Source organism: Rhinolophus sinicus, chromosome 6, assembly GCF_057876585.1.
Source record: "Rhinolophus sinicus isolate RSI-liver-muscle chromosome 6, RSI-T2T, whole genome shotgun sequence".
Classification (NCBI taxonomy): domain Eukaryota; kingdom Metazoa; phylum Chordata; class Mammalia; order Chiroptera; family Rhinolophidae; genus Rhinolophus; species Rhinolophus sinicus.
Window position 1 is genome coordinate 22,149,093 of NC_142506.1, and position 20,559 is coordinate 22,169,651.

Genomic DNA, 20,559 nt, shown 5'->3' on the forward strand with positions numbered 1-20,559 from the left:
CCGTTCAGTCTACCATAACATTAGAAGAGCCAAACTAAAAAGAAAAAGTCATAATACCAAAGGCTGTGAGAATTCAGAAAAACTATAACAATCATACATTGCTGGTGAGACTAAGAGTACATCTACCCTGGAAAATAGGGGGAAGTTTCTTCAACTGCTAATTATATAATTGCTATACAACCCAGCAATCATATTCTTGAGCCTTTATTTCAAAGAACTGAAAACATATTGATGACTTTTAATATCTATATTGATCTGTAATATTCTGAAAGTAGACATGAGTACTTTAGGCCACACACATGTTAATTATTAAGTAATACAATAACTATTTTGTTTCCTCTTTTCACAATTCTCCACCTTCTGGAGCGATGCAAAGAGAGCAAGATTAGATATCACCCTACAGGTAATGATGACTGTATTATAGGTTGGGAACCCAAAAATATGAGCCTGATAGTATACGTAGGAAAGGGGTACTGTCCCTTTTCTCAACTACTAAGAGAAAGAGGGAAAACTTTGCTGCTATGTAAATGAATTATCCTTAGGATAAGAAGGGGAAGGAAGGATTATGGGTTCTCTCCCTTTGGACTGTAAATAAATGTCTCCAGGGTGAAGATAAAGCAACAGTTACCTAGATTACAACCCAGGCAAGGTATCTGTGGCTCAGCCTGCTTTGAAATGCAAACATTTACTTCTGGAGTGTTAAATGTCTTACCTATCAGTAACTTCCAAGGCTTCTTCTTTGATCCTTATTTTAGTAAAGTTTGTTTGGAAAACCCTAACCATATAGAAACAAAAAGATATTTTCTCTACAATACCACATATATGCCCACACAAAAATTTGTACACTGGTGTTCATAGAAGATTTATTTTAATAGCCAAACCCTGGAAATAAATCAAATGCCCTTCAGTGGGCGACTGGTTAAACACACTAATATTATTCAGCAATAAAAAAGGAGCACGCTATTGACACACCATGACTTAGGTGGATCTCAAGGGAATTATTATGTGTATAAAGAGCCAATATTGAAAGATTGCATAATATATGATTCTGTCAATGTAAAAAACGCCCAAACCTGTAGAGAATTTTTAGAAGTTTATTTGAGCCAAACTGATGACATATGCCAGGAAGCAAGATAAAAAAAAAAAAAATACTCAGGAGAGTAACAATTTTGCAGTTTCTATTGTGCATTTGAAATTAAGGAGGGAACAAAAGGAAGATTAAATGAGAGTGGGGAAAATCAAGGCCAGGATTGGATTACAAACCAGTTAAAATGATGTGCAAAATTTTATGCCTGGAGCATGACTACCCACCATGACCTGACCAGTTAGGAATTTATAATCACATCACCCTGTGAGGTTACTTTCCATAGAACCCTTTTTTTCATCCACAATTCCGTTTATATAGCATTCTTGACATGACAAAATTATGGAGAATGGATTAGAAATTAGCAGGAGTTGACAGTGGAGGTGAATGGAGATAGGTGTTGCTATAAAGTGATGGAACAGTTCTATATCTTGATTGTGGTGGTTGCTGTATGAATCTATACATATGATAAGATGGCACAGAACAACACAGATAAATACACATACACACAAGTGAGTGTGTGTAACACTGGGGACATATGAACATCTGTTCAGTGTATCTATGTCAAGTTTCTGGTTGTGACATGGTACTAGTTATACAAAGTGTTACTATAGTAAGAATATGGACGAAAAGTACACAGGAACTCTACTATTTTTGCAACTTCATGTGAATGTATAATTATTTCAAAATAAATTTTCTAAAGATCATATACTTATAGATTGGTAATATTAATAATTGGCAGTACCTATGTGTAAAATAGCATTTTCAAAAAAGGAATACATAAAATTTGACTAGAGATTAGTATTAGATGAACTTTTGCATTGGATTTGGAATGATAGGGAACACAGACTTTGAACCTCGGTTAAGTGAAATACCCCTCACTACCCTGCAAATGAATTCCATTCTTCTCATTCATAGACCTGTATTACCAAAACTATTGTTCACCTAAAAACAAAAGGCCAAAGTGAGAGGCAACAAGAATTTATTTGAGATCACAGAGAATAGCTATTTGGGAAGCACTGATTCACACAAAAACCCAAATTATGTTCCAATAATGAGGTGAAGGCAAGGGGCTTTTATAAGAAAGAGAAGAAAAATACTTGCACGAATAGAAAGAAAAAAAATCGCTATTGGTGTTAATAAGCCAAGGAAGGAATTTATATAGGTGCAGATAAGCTGTTATTCGGTAGCTATACGTGGTGGTGATAATCGTAAAGAATGTTCACAGTCATCTGTCCTTGTGGTCAGGAGATCGGCTTTCCTGTTGGCTTTACAAATGGTTGTTTGGAATACAACATTGATTTGGCCCAGTCTGAAAGTTATTTTGCCCAGTTCATACTTCCAGAGGTTTGAGGAGTAAGACACGTAAAGCAGTTCTTCTAGAATGGCTGCCCTAGCTCTCTTTTATATTTCAGTTTTTTGTTTGTTTGTTTATTTTTGTTTGTTTGTTTACCCCAACTCTATTTTAAAATGGCTCTATTTCTCATTATAATATATAATAAAAATAATTGTCATTATTATTATTAATATTACTGTATTTTTATTTTCATCCATTAAAACTTTATGGAATTTTTTTCTCTCATGTTACATAAGTAACTATATAATAACCTCGATTTTGCTTTTTGGATGATAAAACATAAAATATGAACTATTTTGCCCTTTACAATATAAGTTTACCAACCCCCCTGACTAGCCCCGCCATTTGAAAATTCTATAATGTCCATTAATCCTTACAAGGTGTTTGTTTGTTTGTTTGTTTGTTTTGTTTGTTTTTTTGGGGAGGGGAGGTTTGTAATTATCTTCTTCCAATTGGTTTGCCATGAAGAGTCTTTAATTTTTCTGCCTTAGATTATAAACCTGGGATAAATAATCTGATAACCAAAGAATAAAATTAGACTGAAGGATCTCACCATGTAATATGAAGGTCCTCATGCAAAGACTTCTATTTTTGCCCCTTTTTTTCCTGAGTTGTATGTCTATTTTGATCAATTATCGTTAAGGAATAATTTTCTGACCTTCTGGGAGGTTTTGATGGGTCATATTGAAGAAGTAGCTCAATGAATCTGCAGCAGAGGTAGTGGAGATTTAATGTTTTAGCTGCTTTTTTTACAGACTTTTATGCAATGATCCATTTCATAAGCACATTTTATCCTCGCCTTTTAAGGTTCTTAGTGTTACTCGTTGCTGAGCTTTTCTGGGATTCTACAGAAAGAATCACCCTTCTTCTCTTCAATATTGTCTTCTATAGTCACTGAGGTTGCAGCATTTTTCACCATGATAAGCCGGTTACCAATTATCTATCTGCTTTCCATCTTCCAGAAATGTATTAACCTCTCCTATTTACTCTCATTCCATTTCTCCTTGTCCATGAAGATTTCTTTCATTTTTATTTTTATTCATTTTATAGTGAAATTTCATGACAGATTGGATATTTTTTGTGGTTAATTTTCCAAGTTTAATGAGAATTATTTTCCTTTGAATTGAAAGTACCTAAATATGTATGGAAGACTGTAATAGCTATTATAACTTTCTTCCAGGGAATTAAAACATTTCATCAAAGTGATTTCAGAGAATAATCAAATGTTTTATGGTTTTGCAACTAACACTAAGCAAATGAGCCTGAATGTCAAATGATACATAGATTCATATTGTCAGTCCTAGAGTAAAACTGAAATATAACCTCCATTTTTTTATGAAGTCTCACTTGAAACAATTCTGTTACTGCTACCTATATTATTCAGTATACTGAAAAATTCACCAAATTTTATATGCACACTTCTGAGTCCACCATACAGGTTTAAGCAATGAGAAAATAAATGGAAAGGTATAAATCTTCACGAATACTTATTCTTCAAACAGAAGATACCATGGGCCATATTAATCTTCACTTTATTACTTTTCAATCAATAACAGGCAGATATAAAAAAGGCAGATAATGCAGAATGGGAGTAATAACTAAAGTGAAAATTCAATGAAGAGTCACAAGGTTTTACCACATTTCCTTACATTGCTCCTATCCTGCTTACTGCCCTGGGTTTTTATGCTAAGATGCTCATTGAAAATGCTAAAGTGTGTTCAAGTGTAACTGCATGCCCTATTACGCACGGAATTGTCAGTTTCAAGTAGCAAGTTAGGCCCACCTTCCTTACAAAGCCTATCTTCTGAGGCAGTTTTTACAGGATCCTAGGTACATGCGGAATGTATCATTCCACTGCTGAGGAAGAATTATGCACAGTTGTAAAAGCTCTGCCTCAAAGCACTGTTGAGAAATAAAATTTAAAGAGCAAGGGACAATGAGGCCAGGTTTTAAAAAAAAAAATTTAAAAATCACAGCACAGGGACTTTTAAAAAAATCTTTGCCCCTGGCAAGCTTTTTTTTGATTGGCTGGTATTGCAAGTTTTCGTTTCATAGAGCATTAAAATGGAAATTTTAACCTCTACAAAAATGATATTAATCAATGATCTGGTATTTTAAAATATTGAAATATCCCCACTGAATTGAACTATTTAAAAAGGGATTATTTTTTTAAAAAGCCAAAAGTTAATGGTTGTGGAATGAATTTAAAACATGTCTATAAAAATATTACCTTCAACATTTATATACCAAACCTAGCGATCAATTGAACATGGTATTGTTAACCTAAAAACAAAAACACTGAAATAAGAGGCACTAAGACTTGCAATTTGGGAAGCCAGATTCAGACAGACATATACATAGTGTCCCAATTGCAGGGTGAGGGCAGGAGGTTTCATGATAAATAGAACGGAATGATTACATAAATAGAAGAAAGAAATTCTTATTGGTGCTGAAGTACTCTTTAGCTATACATGGCTGGTTAATGACTCTGTCTTCAGAAAGAGAGTCTATAATCATCGGTTCTTGTGGTCAGGATGTCTGCTTTCCTATTGTTTGGAAGGCAAGGTGGGTTTGGCGCAGTCTAAATGTCTGTCCCAGTTCAAACATTCCAGTAGTTCAATGAGCAAAATGAGCAAGCAATTCCTCTGGAATGGCTACTCTGGCTCTATTTTAAAATGGCTCTACTTATGTCAACTTTTCACAATATTCTCAAAGTTGTCATGAGACATGAGTTAAGTGGGCCAAGCTGAATGGTTTGAAATGCGAAAATAAAAAACTAGGTGTGGAGGAGGAAGACATGCATATTGAAATTTGGTAATGTCTCTTAGAGAATGGAAACCTTTATATAAAAGAGAACACTCTTTCGTCAATAGAGTCCAAAATTAATTTTAAAAGCAATGTTGCAACTGCTATTTGTTGGTTCAATTGATTGGAATACATTACTAAAAAATCTAAGAGTTGAACTATTGTGTATCCTACTATGGGGCTTATTGATAAGCTATTTTTCATAGTGATAGTCAAAGTGAGAAAAAAAGATTATTATCTTTTAGCTGACCTTCCTAGGGATAAATGTTCTAACTGTCCTTTCTGTTTCCTAATTAATCCTAGTTTTAAAAATAATTTATCTACATTTTTCTCCTTCTTCCCTCCTCCTCCCTCCCTCCTTCTCTTCCTTCCTTCTTTCCTTCCTTCCTTCTTTACTTTCTTTCTTCCTTACCACCACTAGTCCCACCAAAAACTAAACCAAATGAATGTCTTTCTAGAGCCTTCTGAATGAAGATTGGGACATAGAGCTAGGCACTTAACGAATTTCACAACTTGTCGCTAAACTTTCTTTGCAGAAGCAACAACACAAAACTTGGGCATCAACAAATTCATATCCTTGTGTTTCCAGGAATATACCTTGAGCATTTTTCCTACAATATCTTTACTCATTACATCTCTTTGCTACAGCATCCTTTATTTACCCATATATCACCAACAAAATAAAGTTAATCTATGTCAAATCATGGTATTCATTATGTTGTTTTTATTTCTCAATATTTGGTCTGGGAACAACTAGCATCAAAGCCACTTTTGGAATTTAAACTCCAAATCCTTGGGCCCCACTCAAGACCAGCAAAGTCAGAATCTCTGTCTGGCAGTGTATTTTTAAATTAAACAATTCTAAGACACTCTCTGCATCCTGAAACTTGGGAACAATTAATGATAGATGATGGAAACAGATGATAGATAGATAGATAGATAGATAGATAGATAGATAGATAGATAGATAGATAGATAGATAGAGACAGTTTACTAAGATTGCTTTAATAACATAAATAACAATAGATAAAGCAGTATTTCAAACTCAGATTTGCCTTCAGACTCCAGCCTTTAAAATTATAGATCACCTTGCCATTCATTTATTTTTTGTTAGTGGAACCAAGGTGTAGTATAAATAAATAAGTAAAAAGGAAAGCAAGTTATTTACATAAACAAATACATATAATTCACCTTATTACTTCCACAATGCCAAGAACAATGCTTTGTCAGTACAGATCTTCGGTCTTGATGACCATCCATCCTGGCTTACCTGGGACAGTAAGTAATCAATCATGTGGCCCTGGCATAGCGTTAATTGTGCCCATTTTTACTCTTAAGACTGTCCCATTTTGAAACAGCTATCATACTTATTCATATTTCTGAAATTCATAAAGCCCCCAAATATTAAAGCTGCTTAACCTAAAATGAAGTAAGGCAATTTTGTTGTCTTTCCATAGCACACTTAGTAAAAATAGTCATATGTTTCTGTGCAGAAACACTAATGTGATTGACACTGGGTCTGTTTTTAGACCCTGATGGAGGTGTCACCAGCTGCAATCCTGAATTTTAAAATATAACTAGATTTAAAGTGTTTTTCAAATAGGAGATTATGGACCTGATGTAACAATCATGTAAATATATTAGGACATGTGAGTTGAATGAATAGATAAGGACTAAATTTATTATTTCTAATGCATTTATTTTTCATGGCCAACGTTAAATAAGGGGCTCTGCTCATTTAGAAATGAAAACAATGTGGTCTTAGAATGATTAGGATTTTTGCTCAACATGATGTAAGTGGCAAAAAACAAGACTTCCCATATCTAACAGTTACAAAAGGCAGTACATTTTTTATTTTTTGACAGTGTATTATACTACTTATTACCTAACTGTGCACTCATAAGTTTTTTAATCTTATTCACAGAACTTCAAGGGGGAGTTTCATATCTTTAATTATAATTTTAAAAGGATGATTGAGTATAAAGGGGAGGAAAAATTACTGTAAGCAAGAGACATTTGGAAATTTAGAACAGACACAGGCAAATTCAATTTGAAAAGCTCAACTGGAATTGTCCAAAGTTGTATTCAGGTTATTAATACTCAGTAGTAAAAATAGACTAAAATACTGCTAAAACTCATTGGCATTTGCTATATTTAGTGTTACTAGAAGTTTAGCTAGGTGGCCTTTCCTTTCCTCAAAACTGCCTCTTGTAGTTAATTCTGAGGCATCTAGAACAAACAATATTGATTATCATTAAATTAGTGTGTTATTTATGAAGTTGAGAATATAGTTAACTCAAACATAATTAAAGAAATGACTTAGCATAAGCCTGATAAAACTAAATTTCCATAAATATTAGTATAATTAGAATTCCCATTTTGTGAAGAGTGTACACAAATTTGAAATCATTAAGATGAAATAATTAGATTATACTTGGAAACCATTATTCCATAAAGCAAAAATTATACAAAATATGCTATCTGTAGTTATTTTTTCAGAGTTACTCAGAAAAGAAAATATAAATACAAGCAAAAGTTATACGCAAAACTTTCATACAAATAGTTTATTAATTACTGGTATAAAAGATTATTATTAAAATATATATATACATATATATATAATATATATGTATATTCAAGCAGAGTTTGCCATAATCAGAAGTGTCTGGATGCTGATGGTAACCACTTTGAGCACCTCCTGTAATTGAAGAAGTCAAACGTGACTTGTATTCATCTTTTGTTATCGGTATATATTATTGCAATTTTTTATATATTTTTTCCTTTCTTAAAATAGGTATACATTTTTGATACCCTCTGAATAATATATATATATATATATATATATATATATATATATATAGTTGTTGTTTGTTTGTTTATTTTGTTTTGTTTTGTTTTTTTAAACCAATTTTTAGAGTCCTTAGCTGTAGAAGAGGAAAAACTTTTCCTCAATCTTCTTAGTCTTGGTAGCTGAGGGGCTTGTGAATTAAACTAACAATAGACAATTTTATAAGAGAAAAGGCACACAAATGTATTAATTTATAATACAGGAAAGGAACTTGGAGAAAAGCTACATATGGGAAAGCAAATGATTTCAGAAAAAATAAATGAGCTTTTAGGACAATAGATGGGAGATATGATAGTTTGTGACAATGTCTATCTTGATCTGGTACCAATATTTTATCTCCTCCCCTATGGTAAGAATCAATCTTCCCTGGTTGATAAAAATTCCCAGGGAGGGGATTTATAACAATTGCATTTGCAGGGAGGGGGAGGATATGATTTTTGGCAGATAAAGGGAGCTTAGAAAAATCTCTTCCTGTATTTGTTGATTCTCAAATGTCTTCAGCTCAAATTAATCCTTATACTCAAGTTGTATATTTTGGGTTGGCTTATTTTCATCTGCTTTGTAACCCATATCACCAATGTAGCTATTTCAACAAAATTATATTTTTTAAAAAATCTATGTGCCCAATATCATCTCATAGAATCTAGAAATGTCCCCAACCACCAAGAAGCTCATTCTGTAACAATACAACAATATTCAACTACAATACTCAAATTTTCACAATGAGACAATGCTGTTTAAAACTTATCCATGACACCTGTGCCAAGGTTTTGATCTCTCCAAAGATAGAATAATGGAAGTGAGAAACTATAAGGAGAACTTAAAAGATGTTACTTGACTAGTACTGTTATTTAATCTCAGACATATCCCTCCTCACACCCTCACCTTCCAATTACCAAACATTTCTCAAATCTTGTATTACTATAAATAACCAGAGAGAATGTTTGTAAATTATGGTCAGTACTTACTTCTTTTTCAGTCACTCAGTATCCAGTAGTGCCTGCACTTTCTTGGGCTGATTTCTGTTTTCTGTTTAAGAGGGCTCTGTGCTGACACATGAGGTGAGAGCTGAGACTTGACTTGTCATTTTTGTGGTTTGTAGTTTACTGAAAGGCTTGTAACTTTCTTTAATCTGAGTAAATGATCTTTAATCTTACCTTGTATCATTATTATTACATTATTATTATTATTATTACCTCTTTCTGAAGCTCTTATATTTTTAATTTTGATCTGTTCTTTATATCTCCAAGCGTTTCATAATGTTGTTTTTTACTCCATTTTTTAAAAATGTTTCTTTCTTTAATTTAATGTTTAAAATAACACATATAGAAGACTTCTATAAAGAAAAACAACTTAGAGTTTAATGTTTGTTTGTTTGTTTGTTTTTTAAGTAGGTACCCATGTAACCAGAAACCATGCATGACATGAAACTTTGCTGACATTCCAGAAGACTACTATTTACAAATTTCAATTAAAAATTTATCTCTTTTCCCAAAAGTAATTATGGCCCTAATTACATGTCACTCCTTTGTTTTTCTCTATAATTATACAAATTAAATATTTATATAACATTAAATCATACAGGAGGAATTTGTCCTAATTCTTTCACTCAATATTACAAGTGTGAGAGTTAGCCAGATTATTATGTGTAGCTGTAATTTGTTCTACTTGATCACTGTATAATTTTCCATTCTTTGAATACAGCAGAATTGATTTATTCATTCTCCCGTTGATGGGCAATGAGTTTTCATTTATTTATGTCTTCTTTAATTTCCTTCTGCAATGTGTTACAGTTTCCTTTGCACAAGACATTCATCTCCTTGGCTAAGTTAGCGTCTAACTAAGTATTAATTCTTTTTTATTCTATTGTAAGTGGAATTGACTTTGTAATTTTATTTTCAGATTGTTCATTGCTACTGTACAAGAAAGCAACTGATTTTTGTGGGTTGACTTTGTATCTTGCTCTTTTACTGAATTCATTTATTAATTCAAACTTTTTTATATGTGGAATCTTTAGGGTTTTCTGCATAAAAGAGCATACCATTTGAGAACAGAGATAATTTTACTTCTTTTCCAATTTGAGTATCTTTATTCTTTTTCTTGCCTAATTTCTCGGGCGGGAGAATAGAAGTGGTGAAAGCAGGTATCCTTGCCTTGTTGTGGATCTAAGAATAAAAAATTTTCATATGTCACTATTGAGTATGAAATTTGTTGAGGTTGTTTCCTTTTATTCTTAGTGTTTATTTGTTTGTTTCGTCATGAAAGGGTGTTGAATTTTGTCTTTTTTTTTTTTTTTGCATCAATTACAATGATCATGTGTTTCTTTTGCTTCCTTCATTCTGTTAATGGGCTGTATTATATTGATCAATTTTCATACACTGAAGTATCCTTGCCTTTCAGAAATAAATCCAACTTGCTCATGATGTCTAATTATTTTTAACATGCTGTAGAATACTGTTTGATACAACGCAGTTCAGGCCTTAGTCCTGTTAATCAGCGCAGAAGTTGGCATTTTTTGTTGTTTTCTGAACTTCTTTGCTTTAGCCTCAGGCTGTTGGGCTCTCTGACATCACGAATCTACTCAGTTGTTTAATCTCCCACGAAACAACTACATTTTCTACTCTCTAGGTTTTCAACTATTATAAGATTAGAATGAAAAATAGCATTTGGCTCTTTTTTTTTTTTTTTTTTAAGATTTTATTGGGGAAGGGGAAGCAGAACTTTATTGGGGAACAGTGTGTACTTCCAGGACTTTTTTCCAAGTCAAGTTGTTGTCCTTTCAATCTTAGTTGTGGAGGGTGCCATTCAGCTTCAAGTTGTTTTCCTTTCAATCTTAGTTGTGGAGGGCGCAGCTCAGCTCCAGGTCCAATTGCCATTTCTAGTTGCAGGGGGCACAGCCCACCATCCCTTGCGGGAGTCGAATCGGCAACCTTGTGGTTGAGAGGACGCACTCCAACCAACTGAGCCATCCAGGAGCTCAGCAGCAGCTCAGCGGCAGCTCAGCGGCAGCTCAGCTCAAGGTGCTGTGTTCAATCTTAGTTGCAGGGGGCAGAGCCCACCATCCCTTTCGGGACTCTAGGAGTTGAACTGGCAACCTTGTGGTTGAGAGCCCACTGGCCCATGTGGGAATCGAACCGGCAGCCTTTGGAGTTAGGAGCATGAAGCTCTAACCACCTGAGCCACCGGGCCGGCCCTTGGCTCATTTTTTTGGTAGTTACAATAAAAACCCTTACTGGGGATAAATCTGAATTTTTTTTTCCTCTCATATCTTGGAAGAATAATGAGTTAAGTGAAATGTTTTAAAATTGTATGCAACAATTTGAAAGCTGAATAAAAAAGAAACCCACCTTTTTAAAACATCCAGTGTCCAGAACCTCTTTGTAAATTAGGGAATATTAATTTTCTAAGTTCATATTTAAAAAAAGATATATACTTTTAAATTTTCTTTCTTAGGAAAATTGGGTATAGTTTGGGAGATTGGGGATATGTTGAAATAAGAAAATTATGACAATAATTTCAAAATACTTTTTACCACTCTAAAATGAAAAAAAAACTTTTTTCATTTGTGCATGTGAATAAAATGATAAGTTAAATATACTAGTTATTTGATACTGACTTTATCAATGAGCGTAACAACTGCAGTGATGATAATAATACTACGCTTGATCTTAGCCAAAAGGCTGAGAAGCAATGATAATAATAATAATAAAAATAATAATAACCATAAGAGTTTCCATATCCAGATTTTTCTCTTTTTGGTCTAAATCTCCTTTCAAGTTTTTCTGTTGCAATCAGAAGTATATAGTCTCCTGAGCATTTTTTTTATGTGCTTCGAATCCAAGACTGACTGCATTCTGTGGAAATATTTGTGCACATATTAAATTTACAGGATGATAACATTTACAGATGGGTTAACAGTAGATTGATTTGGTAAATTAGTTTCATGTTTCTTGAACAAGCATCTTGCATAACTATTTTTAGGTCAGTCTCTAGTACTTTAGATAGCTCCTAGCTGAGGTTTCTGTTTTGAAAACCATTTTTCTTTCCACATGAAATAAGAAGGGAAGGAAAAAGAAGAGAACAGAGAACCAAAATACTTGTATTACTCTAGTAGAATTATTCATATCTAAAATATTGGTTATGACTTAATAAAATAAGTAAAAAGAGTTAATTTTGCCTGTAAACAACAACAAAAAAAGTCTTTATACTAGTGCCTTCTTCATTAGTATGCATTGGATGTTGTAGCAGTTTCATGCTTCTGGAAGTTATTCTAACTGGTGGCAATAGAGCTGACGAAATGGGAAATGACTCAAATCATTTATATATCGTGGTGATAGTCAATTAGTTGTCATAAAAATTGTTCTGCTTCTGTGCTCTTAGCAAAGCCATACAATTTCAGCAAGTAGTAGGTCCTGATGCAAGGACTATAACTTGTGTGAAATCTTTTAACTCATATGCATATGTGTTATTCAGATTCATGAAGGAAACAATGAATAGAATGGGAAAATATGGAACGAAAACTTATTGCTACTAGATAGTCTTTTCATACTCAAATCATAAAGTTCTTTAAAAGTGTATCCTTTATATGACCACAAGATGAGACTGCTGTATCATAAAAGTAAGGAGAAAAAAATAATTTGTCAGACTACATTGGAAATAGTCATAGTTAATATGCCAGTAAGGCAATTTGATAGAAAAACTTGCTATGATGCTACTTATGAAATTTATTTCAATTTAAGTGTGGCCTATTATTTTTGCAAGTAGAGGGGGGTGAGAGAGGTAGTTATAGGAAGAAAAGGCTATTTAAATAGTTGCTGTAATTAGTAAATGTAAAAAAATAAAAAATAAGGGGGCAGAGAAGGCAATTCTCAAAATCCTCTGGAGGATCTGGTTGAGAGCAGCCTGCATTTTTAGTATTTTGGAAACTGAACAGACATAACTTAATAGTGAAGGAAGATTAAACAGCAGATCTTGAGTTTTCAGTATATCCAGCAAAATCTGGGTCCGCTGTTTTGTTCTAAAAATATGGGACAGGTATCAGATATCATTTTTCAGCGATAAATGGCCTGGATAATGTCTTTCTAACTTTTCCTATTGATCAATATGTCCTAGCTCATAGTCACTATCCTAGTAGAGAAATTTAACACGGTAGTTTTGGAATTTAGGTAATGGATATGTGTCATCCCTTGTCAAGAGATTTTAATATCTCATTTATTATTCATTTATTCATTCAATTGCTGTTTATTGAATCTTCTCTCTACCAGGTTCTTTTAGACAGTAGGAATAGAATGAGGAACAACAGATTATACTCTAAGAAGATTAAAATGAGAAAATGAAGTATTTGACTATGGACATATAAACAGGAATGTTAAGTTTCAATGACATATTATTAAAGGGACTGTTATAAAGTCCCTAGACTGAAATAAAGGGAAAGATCCCTTGGTTCTAATGTATTTGCACTCCACTGGTTGTTAGATGACTTGAAAGTAATATCGTTAAAACCTGGGAATGGCTTGAAAATGGTGGCACTGTAATGATGAGGACATTCAGCTCCTATGATGGGGACAGGAGAAACAGGGATCTTGTCTTTGAATATGATTTAAAAGAAAGTAGGTCTACTCAGGGGTCCAGTCTGAATAGTTCTCAAACATACTGTCTAGTTTTTGTTTTTTCGTTTGTTTGTTTGTTTAATGTCTTAATTTTGTTTTTGATAAAATCTAAAATATTTGTTGTGTTTCAGTCAGTGCTAAATGACAACTGGTTAAGCTGTATTTGTTAGTTTATAAACCATGTTAGAATTGTAATGGGATATAATTAATTAGTAATTTAATAAACAGTGTCCAAACAATATGCAAAATCATGGATATCTTGGAAAGCTGGGTAAAATAGATTTAAAGGCCAAAATATAGTACAGTGGTAACTAACATATAAAGGCTGAAATTGAACCAAGAGAGCAGACTGTACACACAGAACAAGAATCAGAAATACATTTTCTTGCATTTCATTTGTGTCATCTCAAAGACCAAATAGCCAGACAACACAATTCTTACCCTGCACCAAGCTTTACTAATGTTTAGCAAATATGTAAAGCAGGATCTCTAACGTATGCAGTTGCAGTATCTCAGAAGCTCTGAACTTATCAGACACCAGCATCAGCCCTTAAATTGAGTATTCATTTACAACAAATAGTAAGACATAAAAGTATACCCCGTAAAAGCATTTTAAATCACTACTCAGGTCAGTACTTCTAAAACCCTCATTGACAGTAAATTCTGTCAGGAGATGTTTGCAACAGGATATACTCAAGGTCATACTTGCTTTAACTCTTCTATTTCCAATACTGAAGATTAAAAACATGATGACCTTGGTAACTCACAGTATAATGTTAGACAACACAAAACCATTTTCACACCAGGGTGATAAAATGATTACACTGTATACAATGATGAGTAATAGAGTAATGGAATATTACTGGCCAACTGACATTTTCTCATTATGCTTCTGTATGCTTCAAACATTTTTTTTAATTAAGGTAATTCATTATCATTTTCAAGAGTGATAACCAAGTTTACATAAAATTATATTTCCCAAACACATATAAAGTATAATCAGACATTTCTGTTCCCATCATTTATTTTCTATTGGTAAAAGTCATTAAACAATTTCAGTAAGTTGAAAACCCAACCACAAGGTGAACAAAGGATATGTCCACCATATCCATATTTTGCAGGGCACTTATAATTATATTTCTTTTTTGATATAATACCTAACTGTGAGAGTTTAAAAACCATCAACTGTTATATGAATCATTATCATATTCAATGCATATAAGAACTATTTGTCTCAAGACATGACAGCACATTTTGCATTACTGAACTATTGCCTTACAGCTTTTCTTATGATGTAAGAGACAATTGACTTGGATTTTAGCCATGGCTATATATCAGTTTCTAATGCCCTGTCTTGGTTTTTTCCCAGAAATTCTTGGGTGTATTCACAGTGAATGATTTAAAACCTTTTCAGTCTGTATCACCTGGGAGCCACCACATCTGCAAATTTTGGCCTTTCTAGTTACTCGCCAATGACACATTTTTTAACTGAAAATAAAGAAATAAGGATAAATCACTTACTGGAACATTAAATTATCTCCAGTGTTTTGTACTTCTTGTTTTTCTTAAAATAAAGTTTATTTTGTGATTATTTATTTTCCCAAAGAGAGTTAAAATGGGACTTAAAAAATATTGAATCTTACTACTGGCAGACCATAGGAAGCAGGCATAAAAAAAAAAAAAAAGAAAGAAAAAGACAAAATAATTCAGAAACATTTGCTTATACTCATGTTTCCAATTCTTCTTTCATTCTCTTTTGAGCCCAATAAATCAGGTGTTCCCCCCCCCCCCCACTTCCCAACCATGACTCTTCTAATCAATGTCTCCAGCCACCTCTACATTTACTAGCTAATGGGCAGTTTTTAGGTTTCATTTTACTGGACCTGTCCACAGTGTTTAAGAAAACTCAACAATTCCTCCTTAAAAAAACAACTTCCTTTTTATGTCAAGGTACCATGCACATCTGATTTTCCTCCTACCTCACTGGGTATTCCTTTTAAATCTTCTTTCCCAAATTATTTCTCATCTCCCCATTCTCCTTATGGAATGTTCAGGACTCATTCCTTAGACATCTCTTTTTTCAGTCCAACCTCACTCCCTTGTCAATATCATAAGCTATAGCACTATAAATATGACCACTCTCAAATTTAAATATCTAGCTTAAATTACTTCCCAGAATGAAGACTGTTATGTTTAGCTGCCCCTTCAACATTTCCAATTGGGAGTTTCATAAAATCTTCAAACTTCACATGTCTAAAATAGAGATCTTGATTCCTAGCCCCAGTCCCACCACATCTGTTTTTCCCACTGTCTGCCCAATTTTGGTTGTGTGCTCAGCCCAGACCCTCAGAATCATTTAATCCTCTTCAATTCTTCGCTCAATCTCTCAGTAATGTCTGGCAGCAATATCTTCAAATCCATAATAACTATGAACACTTTTCAGTACCTCTATTTCTACCATTGCCCATACCATTATAGTGTACGTAGGTAATTGTGACAATCTTCCAACTACTGTCACTACATACACTCTTGCAGCACATCAGTATATTGAAAAACAGCAGTAATACTGTTAAAATGAGACCCTATACAATTTACACCCATTTATCCCATGGGTAGAGATGTCTTTTAGGCATTTACATTGTTTTATCCTGAGAGCTGATGATTATTTGAGAAGTGGTAGTAAGGCTGAGAAGTTGAGATACATTTCAGATAAACTCAAGGGGCAAGAAGACTCAAATTTAATTTCAGGACCTCCTAACATAGGAGAATGATTGTGAAAACCCTTAGATATTGCGGATAAAGCTCAACTCTGAATTACATCGTCTCTAGATTGAGTTAAGATGAAAGTGAATCAATACTGTTCCCAAGCTACCTGGCAAAAGCAAAAGTAAATGATCCTTGTCCTCAACAAGCAGGGGAAGACATTTTATACTAGATACCAAAATTCAGTATAAAACCACAATAATTAAAATAGTATGGCACTGGGGGTGGCCAGTTACCTCAGTTGGTTAGAACATGGTCTTGTTAGTACCAAGGTTGCCAGTTCGATTCCCACATGGACCACTGTGAGCTGCACCCTCCTTAAAAAAAAAAAATAGTATGGTATTGACACAAGAATAAACAAATAGAACAATGCAAAAAATATAAAGTTGAGAATAAATATTTGATTTAGTACAAAGGTGGCCTTATAATCCAATGAAGAAATTAATAGACTTTTCAATAAATGGTGCTGGGTTAATTGAATATTGATATGGAAAAATATAGAACTTGACTCATACTTCACGTCACACATACAGATCAATCCCAGATGGATTGAAGATATAAATAGGAAAGGTAAAACAAAGTGTCCAGAAAATTATATAGTATAACAATACTTTAAGTAGTGTAAACATAAATATGTTTTAAGAGAGCACAGATAACATAAAATAAAGGAAAATATGTGCTATATTAAAAATACATTTTTTTTCACAAAGACAGCAGTTCTGTCAAGAGTATGAAAATAAAAACTACTCCTTAACAAAAATCTAAAAACGAACTCACTTTTAAAAAGTAAAGCACATCTTAAAATTAATTAGATGAAAATACAATAATATATGAAAGAAAGAAGCAGGAACTTCACAACAAAAGTATCAGCATGGTTACTATATGTATAATTTTTTTTTAAATAGGCCAGGGAAATAAAAATTAAATACACATATCGATACCACTAAAAACCTTCCAGAAAGCCTATAATAAAAAAATGGGAAAATAAAGAAAAAAGACAATACTAAGGGTTGACATAATATTAAGAAAAGTGGAGCTCTCATACATTGTTAATGAGAGTATAATTGTTACAACTTATTTTGAAGCATGCTTGGCATTATCTACTGAAACTGAACACATCCAGCAATTCTACTCCTTGGCTTGTGTCTATCAGAAATGAATGAACATACGTACCAAAAGGTAAATATGAGTGTATTTGCAACAGCACTGTTCATAATACGTCTAACTGGAAACAACCTGACTGTCCATCAACAGTACAATAGATTTTTCAAAAAGCAATTCATGAAATGGAATTATAAAATATAGAGAAAAAAAGAACAAACCATAAGTAAAAAGAACTACATGAAAGACTTTCATAAACATAATTTTGAATAAAAGCCATAAAAATTCATATTTATGAAGCAAGGTATAAAATGTTCAAAAACAGAAAAACTTACTTTATAGTGTTAAATCTGAGGTAAACTTCAAGGAGGAAAGAGAGAGCATGACAGTACTGTTATTTATTGACCTCGATTGTATTTACATGAGTATATTCACTTTGAAATAATCAAACTGTATGATGTGTACATGTTCCGTGTATGTGTTTTACTTCAAAAATATTTCAAATACACAAAATATTTATGCTGCATTAATGCATCACAGGTAATCCAAAATTATTCGTAGGGAAAAAACAAAAAGGTTACTAACTGAATCCATTAATAAGTATTCCAGAATTGTGAGTGAGACCTATTTTCACAATAGAAAATGCACTAAAACTTGTTTTGTACGTAATATTTTTATACAGTGCTAAGTAGTATTATTAAATCTTGAGGAAGATAGGTGAAAGTTATTTTGAGAATGAGTCATGGCTAAAGAGGTAAACAAACATAAATGTCTATTTTAGCATCGCGGAATTTTCTAATGATGGATGAGATAATGAATGCCCAAAGAAGAAGCGATTTCTTGGTTTCAACTAAACAATCAAGTGTAGAATTTTCTTGGCATTATAATTATTTAAAAGAATAAAGCATAATTAAATGAATAGCATCTTTATAATGTACCAATCTGTTTAAACACAGAACATAAGAAAATGAAGAATATATAAATTAAGAAAAAACTCAAGACAAATATGCTTATGCTTATTTACACTTAGGTGGCTTTGTTTTCTTAACTGAGAAAATTCATGAGCTTCTGCAACAGTTGAAAAGAGGGTAATCTGGTCTAGTATGAGAAAAAGAATTGCCAGTAATCTTTATTCCAATGAGTCTTTATGGACAGATGAGTATTTTTATTCAGTATTTATGAATAAGATATAAATCAATGGAAGGTAGACTGCTAAACTGTGGGGGGAAAAACACTACTAGTATCCTGACTTTACTGAATATTGAATAATTATGAATACATTGATTAATTTAGAAAAGCCCAAATTAGGAGCTTTACAAACCATAGTACATCCAAATAATAAAGAACTCTCCAGCTGGGTAGGTCTTTTTTAAAAATATGCCTTGTTGAGTTGTAATGTGTCTGATGGCCTTCAGGATTCTATTACAGTTATTTGAACAACAGCATACTGTTAAGGTAGTAGCAGCTAGCTTACTTAGCACATGGAAAAACTGCTGTTGCATCTCTCACTTTTACTTTATTTTAATTTTCTGAAAATAATAGGATGATGCAAAGTGACCTGCTCTTTGGGTGTTTTTTTTTTTCCTTTTGGAACAGCTTGTTCAGATTATTTGAGCAATTCTGTGTGTGTGTGTGTGTGTGTGTGTGTGTGTGTGTGTGTGTGTATTCTGGTGCTCCCAATTTTCTTTCCCATCCTTTAGGAAAGGATTTTGGTGCTTGGTAATATTCTTAGTTCAAGAGTATACTGGTCATATACCTTTGCTCAGGCCATTTTCAACAGAATCATTTTGTACTTAGTCTCTTTAGCCTCATAGCTACCCCACTGAAGGTAGATTAGACAAGTATTGTAATTATTCTCACTTTACGGATGAAAACAACTGTGGACGAGAGGGAATTGAACGAGTTGGCATGTAAGTCAAGACTGGATGTCACTTTTCTGGCTTTCTTTTCACAAGACCCCAGGGAACTTCAAATATTTATGCGCCAACACTCCTAAGGGAGTATCGTGGTCCTTGAGGAAAACTGAGATGTGAATGTGCCTGACTCCTTCTGTTTGATTTCATGAGCCCTTGCACACACTATCTGACCCAATGTTCCAACCAAGAGATTACTTGCCATTTCTGAGCATGGTCTGTATGTTTCCATGCTGATGGATTTGCTTACATCATTGCCTGTCCTACCTGACATATTCCCATATCTACCCTGAAATCCTAACTACCTTCAAGCATAGCTCCCATGTTTACTTCTCTATTAAACCTTTCCTTATTCTAGCAACCAATATTTGTATTCTCATCTATGCTTCCATAACACTTTTTCTCCCATTTCATATGACTTTTCATATTCTGTATTGTATGAAGGTTAATTTTTTGCACATGTTTCTTATGCATGAGATTATAATTTCAGAGTGTTTTTGTACTCTTCACAGCACCCCAGTGTATAAACCCCATATAGGAGACTGATGAACATTTGTTGATGGGAAGTTATCGGCCCGAAATGGAATTACATTGATAGTTTCATTTAAAGTGTCTTAAACGTAAGCAAACAGCTGGGAAAATAGTCTTATTTTAGTTTTTCAGTGTTCTGTTTCTGACTGTCATTGTATTTGCTCTGGTGAATGTAGCTCATATGCATACTTTGTAATTTTGTTTTTAAACATTCCATCATTTCTGATGAGTTACTAGCCTGTCAGGACTGCACCCATTACTAAAGATGGAGCCATAGAAGTGTTTTAAGTTTGCTCAAGTCAGGGTAAGAACCAAAGACCGGTCTGAATGCCCAAAATATACAGCTGAAGATTAACTCATTTTGCTGCACAGGACTGTCAGCTGCCCTCCTGGGGACACTAGAGACCAGGATAGAGCTAGTAGAGCCTGTGTCCAGTTTTCCTTGACATGCAGTCGAAAAATTGGCTGAACTTTGCCTAGATTACTTTTGTAGCACTATTTTCAACTCAGAAAATAGTCTCTTAAATTGAGCACTTTTTTCCAAACTG